Source organism: Oncorhynchus nerka, unplaced genomic scaffold, assembly GCF_034236695.1.
Source record: "Oncorhynchus nerka isolate Pitt River unplaced genomic scaffold, Oner_Uvic_2.0 unplaced_scaffold_311, whole genome shotgun sequence".
NCBI lineage: Eukaryota > Metazoa > Chordata > Actinopteri > Salmoniformes > Salmonidae > Oncorhynchus > Oncorhynchus nerka.
The window spans coordinates 183,822-190,606 of NW_027040492.1; the positions used below are offsets into that span (position 1 = coordinate 183,822).

The 6,785-nt window shown below is 47.4% G+C and overlaps 1 long non-coding RNA gene across 1 annotated transcript; it reads left to right on the forward strand.

The window, feature by feature from the left end:
- The first annotated feature begins 4,367 nt into the window (after nucleotides 1–4,367).
- Nucleotides 4,368–6,577, forward strand: LOC135571283 (uncharacterized). The gene is made up of 2 exons (XR_010463703.1): nucleotides 4,368–4,843; nucleotides 6,471–6,577. It is a non-coding gene; the product is annotated as an uncharacterized LOC135571283 (long non-coding RNA).
- The last annotated feature ends 208 nt before the right edge of the window (nucleotides 6,578–6,785 follow it).

Consider the following 6,785-nt stretch of genomic DNA (forward strand, 5'->3'; position numbering starts at 1 on the left):
GTTAGTGATAGGGTCCTTCCATGGAGGGGCTCAGCCCTGTTATGTTAGTGATAGGGTCCTTCCATGGAGGGGCTCAGCCCTGTTATGTTAGTGATAAGGTCCTTCCATGGAGGGGCTCGGCCCTGTTATGTTAGTGATAAGGTCCTTCCATGGAGGGGCTCGGCCCTGTTATGTTAGTGATAAGGTCCTTCCATGGAGGGGCTCAGCCCTGTTATGTTAGTGATAAAGTCCTTCCATGGAGGCCCTGTTATGTTAGTGATAAGGTCCTTCCATGGAGGGGCTCGGCCCTGTTATGTTAGTGATAAGGTCCTTCCATGGAGGGGCTCGGCCCTGTTATGTTAGTGATAAGGTCCTTCCATGGAGGGGCTCAGCCCTGTTGTGTTTGTGATAAGGTCCTTCCATGGAGGGGCTCAGCCCTGTTATGTTAGTGATAAGGTCCTTCCATGGAGGGGCTCAGCCCTGTTATGTTAGTGATAAGGTCCTTCCATGGAGGGGCTCAGCCCTGTTATGTTTGTGATAAGGTCCTTCCATGGAGGGGCTCAGCCCTGTTATGTTAGTGATAAGGTCCTTCCATGGAGGGGCTCAGCCCTGTTATGTTTGTGATAAGGTCCTTCCATGGAGGGGCTCAGCCCTGTTATGTTAGTGATAAGGTCCTTCCATGGAGGGGCTCAGCCCTGTTATGTTAGTGATAAGGTCCTTCCATGGAGGGGCTCAGCCCTGTTATGTTAGTGATAAGGTCCTTCCATGGAGGGGCTCAGCCCTGTTATGCTAGTGATAAGGTCCTTCCATGGAGGGGCTCGGCCCTGTTGTGTTAGTGATAAGGTCCTTCCATGGAGGGGCTCAGCCCTGTTATGTTAGTGATAAGGTCCTTCCATGGAGGGGCTCAGCCCTGTTATGTTAGTGATAAGGTCCTTCCATGGAGGGGCTCAGCCCTGTTATGTTAGTGATAAGGTCCTTCCATGGAGGGGCTCAGCCCTGTTATGTTAGTGATAAGGTCCTTCCATGGAGGGGCTCAGCCCTGTTATGTTAGTGATAAGGTCCTTCCATGGAGGGACTCAGCCCTGTTATGTTAGTGATAAGGTCCTTCCATGGAGGGGCTCAGCCCTGTTATGTTAGTGATAAGGTCCTTCCATGGAGGGCTCAGCCCTGTTATGTTAGTGATAAGGTCCTTCCATGGAGGGACTCAGCCCTGTTATGTTAGTGATAAGGTCCTTCCATGGAGGGGCTCAGCCCTGTTATGTTAGTGATAAGGTCCTTCCATGGAGGGGCTCAGCCCTGTTATGTTAGTGATAAGGTCCTTCCATGGAGGGACTCAGCCCTGTTATGTTAGTGATAAGGTCCTTCCATGGAGGGGCTCAGCCCTGTTATGTTAGTGATAGGGTCCTTCCATGGAGGGGCTCAGCCCTGTTATGTTAGTGATAAGGTCCTTCCATGGAGGGGCTCAGCCCTGTTATGTTAGTGATAAGGTCCTTTCATGGAGGGGCTGTTATGCTAGTGATAAGGTCCTTCCATGGAGGGGCTCAGCCCTGTTATGTTAGTGATAAGGTCCTTCCATGGAGGGGCTCAGCCCTGTTATGTTAGTGATAGGGTCCTTCCATGGAGGGACTCAGCCCTGTTATGTTAGTGATAAGGTCCTTCCATGGAGGGGCTCAGCCCTGTTATGTTAGTGATAAGGTCCTTCCATGGAGGGACTCAGCCCTGTTATGTTAGTGATAAGGTCCTTCCATGGAGGGACTCAGCCCTGTTATGTTAGTGATAGGGTCCTTCCATGGAGGGACTCAGCCCTGTTATGTTAGTGATAAGGTCCTTCCATGGAGGGGCTCAGCCCTGTTATGTTAGTGATAAGGTCCTTCCATGGAGGGGCTCAGCCCTGTTATGTTAGTGATAAGGTCCTTCCATGGAGGGCCTGTTATGTTAGTGATAAGGTCCTTCCATGGAGGGGCTCAGCCCTGTTATGTTAGTGATAAGGTCCTTCCATGGAGGGCCTGTTATGTTAGTGATAAGGTCCTTCCATGGAGGGGCTCAGCCCTGTTATGTTAGTGATAAGGTCCTTCCATGGAGGGGCTCAGCCCTGTTATGTTAGTGATAAGGTCCTTCCATGGAGGGGCTCAGCCCTGTTATGTTAGTGATAAGGTCCTTCCATGGAGGGGCTCAGCCCTGTTATGTTAGTGATAAGGTCCTTCCATGGAGGGGCTCAGCCCTGTTATGTTAGTGATAAGGTCCTTCCATGGAGGGGCTCAGCCCTGTTATGTTAGTGATAAGGTCCTTCCATGGAGGGGCTCAGCCCTGTTATGTTAGTGATAGGGTCCTTCCATGGAGGGGCTCAGCCCTGTTATGTTTGTGATAAGGTCCTTTCATGGAGGGGCTCAGCCCTGTTATGTTAGTGATAGGGTCCTTCCATGGAGGGGCTCAGCCCTGTTATGTTTGTGATAAGGTCCTTTCATGGAGGGGCTCAGTCCTGTTATGTTAGTGATAAGGTCCTTTCATGGAGGGGCTCAGCCCTGTTATGTTTGTGATAAGGTCCTTTCATGGAGGGGCTCAGTCCTGTTATGTTAGTGATAAGGTCCTTTCATGGAGGGGCTCAGCCCTGTTATGTTAGTGATAAGGTCCTTCCATGGAGGGGCTCAGCCCTGTTATGTTAGTGATAAGGTCCTTCCATGGAGGGGCTCAGCCCTGTTATGTTAGTGATAAGGTCCTTCCATGGAGGGGCTCAGCCCTGTTATGTTAGTGATAAGGTCCTTCCATGGAGGGGCTCAGCCCTGTTATGTTAGTGATAAGGTCCTTCCATGGAGGGGCTCAGCCCTGTTATGTTAGTGATAAGGTCCTTTCATGGAGGGGCTCAGCCCTGTTATGTTAGTGATAAGGTCCTTCCATGGAGGGGCTCAGCCCTGTTATGTTAGTGATAAGGTCCTTTCATGGAGGGGCTCAGACCACTGTTATGAGTGATAAGGTCCTTCCATGGAGGGGCTCAGCCCTGTTATGTTAGTGATAAGGTCCTTCCATGGAGGGGCTCAGCCCTGTTATGTTTGTGATAAGGTCCTTCCATGGAGGGGCTCAGCCCTGTTATGTTAGTGATAAGGTCCTTCCATGGAGGGGCTCAGTTTTGCTACTTTGTATTAAAGTGTATATTGAATTCACAAGTTCTTGTAAGAACTATTATAGTATTATATTTCTGAGACAATTCTCCACAACACATTCTCCACGCTGATCCTCAACACAGGGGCCTCAGGGGTGCGTGCTCTGTCCCCTCCTGTACTCCTTGTTCACTCATGACTGCACGGCTAGGCACGACTCCAACATGATCGTTAAGTTTGTCGATGACACAACACTGACACGTGCACTGCGCCTGGCCCGACACAGGAGTCGCTAGACGCAATGAGACAAGGATATCCCTGCCGGCCAAACCCTCCCTAACCCTGGACAGACGCCTGGGCCAACCCAGAATCGTTGCACCATGGGCCTCCCAGTCAGACCGGCTGCGACAGAGCCTGGACTCGAACCCAGAATCTCTGATGGCACAGCCTTAGACCACTGAGACAGAGCCTGGACTCGAACCCAGAATCCTTAGACCACTGAGACAGAGCCTGGACTCGAACCCAGAATCCTTAGACCACTGAGACAGAGCCTGGACTCGAACCCAGAATCCTTAGACCACTGAGACAGAGCCTGGACTCGAACCCAGAATCCTTAGACCACTGAGACAGAGCCTGGACTCGAACCCAGAATCCTTAGACCACTGAGACAGAGCCTGGACTCGAACCCAGAATCCTTAGACCACTGAGACAGAGCCTGGACTCGAACCCAGAATCCTTAGACCACTGAGACAGAGCCTGGACTCGAACCCAGAATCCTTAGACCACTGAGACAGAGCCTGCGCCACCTGGGAGGCCCTTCGCTATTGATATTTTACTGCTGCTCTTTAACTACTTGTTACTTTTATTTCATATTTTTTTAACTGCATTTGTAAGTAAGCATTTCACTGTAAGGTTACCTGTTGTATTCGGCACATGTGACTATTAGAATTTTATGTGCAGATGAATCATTGAATGCTCATGAATTGCACTTTTCTACACTATTGTCTGTATATGTCTTCCAGTGTGTTATGTATGCACAGAGCAGCAACCAACATTTCCCCGGGGGGGTTATCTTTAACAGGTACCGTGCTGTCCCGCTCTAATTCACCACAACCTTGAACTAATATAGGATAAATCCATGATTATTGAGCGTGACTGTTGCCAAAGACAGAAATCCCAGCTCACACTTGTAGGCGACGTCGGATAGCTAAACTCATGCGCATTAACACGTTTTCGGGGCTAACTCAACTCGCGCCGAACTGCGCATGTGCAACCCGTCATCTCTAATAAGGCGCTCCTTCGATATAAAGTTGTTTTTGACGAGCATTTTAAAAAGGTATCCGTTTATTTTCACGAGGTTAGAGTAGTAAAATGTTCAACTACTAAAGACATTGGCTGGTTGTGCCTTTAGATTTCGAGAACGTACATCTAAAGAATAATTGTTCACTTCTCTAATTTACTTCTCAAACTCCGTTCTGATCTACTTCGAAAGCGTTCCCGGAAGTCGTAAGATGTTGCGCCTCTGTGTTTTTATAAACTCTGTGTCGGTGTTTTCGTTTTCCCCATCCAGGCTCTATGAAAAGACAACTGGGCCGATGCACCTGAAATCAAAACGACACTCCGTAGCTTTCTTATGACTCATATTTATAGTCTCTTCTTTACCAGGAGGTACGGTAAAGAGGAACCACAACCCCTTTTCCATACTGCTTTCTGATTGGGTTATTCCTATCACGTGATCCAGAAGTGAAAGGATTCTGGTTTTTCGGGAGGTAAGGAAATAAACACAACCTAATTATACTTGTGATTTTTACCTGACAAAATGTAAAAATATAAGGATATATTGTATGACTACAACGTGTTTTAACTGCACACGGTGTCGTCCTTCCCCGATGTCGACCTTCCCAGTTGTACTTGTGTAATGTCGGTGTATATCGTTTTGTGGAGGTGGGAACTGTCATGTTTGTTGTTGTTTTCCACAGTGAATCAGACCGACTGACTTAAGACACGAATAAAACGTGTATCTAAATACATTTTCCTCCTCCTTCGGCGTTATTTGGTGCAGTTAGCTAGTTAAAGAAGACATTATTAAAAGGTAACATAAACCATTGCTTGGGTGAATAGCCTGATGCGTAGTTAGGGCACACACCTTTATCTACCTAGATACGTTACTACAGCATTTTGTCATAGTCAAATGACGTTTCTGACCATTACTATAACGTTAGACTTTGACATGTAGCTAGGACATTGTCATGGAGAGAGAGCGGTCTATATTTTGTCGTCATTGTGAACGCGTCGGACCGGAGGGGGTTTCCCCATGGCGTCACGGTGTAATAAAGTGATCGGCGCCGGTACGTCAGTTTCACACACTTTTACACTGCTTGAGATCCAGCTAATACAGTATAATGGATTATCCCTCTAGTCTAGATTTAATGCGGTGGGTTTGATTTTTCTCTAACTTCTCAGTGGATCAGCGAGGCCTCCTATTGGCTGTGACACTGCTGAGTCAGGAAGTGGATTTTACTAAACGCATCGACAGTTTTTATGCCAGTAAAAAGTCGTATTTTTAGCACGACAGCTGTGATGGAAACAGGAAGTTTTGGTACAATTTTATAATAGTTCATCATGGTGGAATCTTTTTCTGTAGGTACATTTAATTATTCTGCGAAATGGCGGTTTGAGACCTCTTTAATTCGCAAATATTTATAACCGATTTATAACTCATTTGGAGTCATGGGATGATATGGTGTCTCCCACTACATCATCTCCCACTACGGATCAGGAAGCGGTGCGGTTTATCAGGCTGCAGGTGAAATACATTATATGATGAACTTCACAGGGTGGTGAAAGTCATGGTGATGCTCTTCATGCCGTTTGACAAATCCAAATATTCTCACTTTTATCCATAATAATCTCATCATGTAAACAGTGTACCCGCACTGGTGGCTAGAACACACCTGACAAAACCAGACTAGGCACGTTTACCCCCCCCCCCCCCAGAAACAAGTCAGTTTGGTGAAAAAAACACATATTTTCTTTATGCAGAATTTAGAATATGCACTTTAAAATCTGCCAACAATTTGGATTGGAAATATCTATTCAATATTTACCAGAAATGATTGATATTTGAAGTACACAGAATGCATGTTATTATGACCATAGCTACAACAGTCATGATACTAATTGACAGTTACTGTTTCAGGGGTTGCTATGACCTAATGTTGCTCTCTTCATCTACTGTATGAGTGACCCAGGACCACTGCTAGCTCTGGTCCTTGGCGTTATAGTGCAGATTGCTAACGTTGAGCCTCACTAACACCCTGGACCAGAGCTAGTTGTGTCAATATGTCATTCCCCTTAGTGTGCTGTCTGAATGTGCTGGTTTGTTCTCCATTACAGGTGAACCTGAAGCCATCATCATGCAGAGCACAGCCAACTACCTGTGGCTCATCTCAGACCTGCTGGGCCAGGGAGCTACAGCTAACGTCTACCGTGGCAGACACAAGGTACAGGGCTAACACTAACATCTACCGTGGCAGACACAAGGTACAGGGCTAACATCTACCGTGGCAGACACAAGGTACAGGGCTAACACTAACATCTACCGTGGCAGACACAAGGTACAGGGCTAACACGCTAACGTCTACCGTGGCAGACACAAGGTACAGGGCTAACATCTACCGTGGCAGACACAAGGTACAGGGCTAACACTAA